Source organism: Hippopotamus amphibius, chromosome 12, assembly GCF_030028045.1.
Source record: "Hippopotamus amphibius kiboko isolate mHipAmp2 chromosome 12, mHipAmp2.hap2, whole genome shotgun sequence".
Lineage (NCBI taxonomy): Eukaryota > Metazoa > Chordata > Mammalia > Artiodactyla > Hippopotamidae > Hippopotamus > Hippopotamus amphibius.
The window spans coordinates 51,444,598-51,445,958 of NC_080197.1; positions in this window are offsets into that span (position 1 = coordinate 51,444,598).

Sequence of the window (1,361 nt, forward strand, 5' to 3'; positions counted from 1 at the left end):
GGGTGAGGTCTTATCAAGATTAGGTACCCCCACCCTCTTTCAAGAAAACTCACTTTTCCACCCAGGGGCTTTCCAGCAGTGAAGAGGAGACGGGCAGCAACAGTGTTTTGTGGACAGCTTTGAGGCCACAACCCTACCCCTTTCCAAGGGGAAATGACAGATTTTCCCCTCGGGCCCCAATTTCAAAGTTGACACACAGCATCTGTACTTGCAGTTTCTGAGCCCCAAGAAGATATTCAGGCCACACCCAGGGCCAATCCATGAAGCAATTTTCCTTTGCAGGGAGTCTGCAGGCATTGAATGGCATAAGAGAGTTGAGGTCCTAGGTAAGCATAGGTGACACTGGGTCTCAGGAAGTCCTAATAGTGCTAAGGGGAAAAATGTCCTTGGTTTTCTGGGATGGATCTAATGTTAACTTCTGGCTTGAAGGAGAGATAACCCACATAGGATTTCCTAGGGTGGATGCTAAACACAGTGCTTGCTCCATGCATCTCAGGTTTCCTCACTATGAAGGACCCATATTGGAATGAAAAGATTGGCCTAGATCTGTGTTCCTGAGGCTGTTTGAAAGCTGGGTAATCAAGCTATCTATAAAAGGAGCCATGAGTTGTTCTTCAACACTCTGCAAAAAAAAAAAAAAAAATTGACCCGAAAGGCTGCTATGGCTAGAGGTTGCTGGAAGCAATAGAAAAGAGTCTCTGCACACAGTGTTCCTCCATTGAAAATGGTGCTGACGCAAGCATCCAATTCCTCCTGAAAGGTATTGTAGCATGAGAGCACTCCACTTATTAAGGGTACATAGCAACTGCTGCCTGCCTTTCTGAATGGAGAAACTGCACCTTATTTGGAGGTAGTGGTCAGATATCCTTTGCCCTTTAGTTAAAGGAGGTTGTGGGATGAGGTCTTAGCAAAGATTTGCAAGTGAGAAGAGTCACATTTCCTCCCAGAGGCTTGATGGCAGTGAAAAGAAGATGGGCAGTAATGGTGATTTGCAGGCAACTTTGAGGCCACAACCCACCTGCTTTCCAATGTAGAAAGGACTGCTTTTCCCCTCAGGTCCCTATTTCTAAGTTGACACACTGCATCTGTGCCTGCAGTTTCAAAGCCCCGAAAAGAAACTCAGGCCACAATCTGGGTCCTTTTGTGAAGAAACTGTCCTCTGCAGAAAGTCTTCAGGTAAAAAATGGTGGAAGTTAGATCAGGCCCTAGGTAGGCCTAGATGACAATGAGTTTGGCCAAAGCCAAGAAGTGCTAAGTGGAACACTGTCCTTTGTTTTCTGGACTGGATATAAGTCAAGATTCTGCCTGAAGAAGAGAAACCTCACCTTGGAGTTCCCAGGGTGAATGCTAAGCACAGTGCT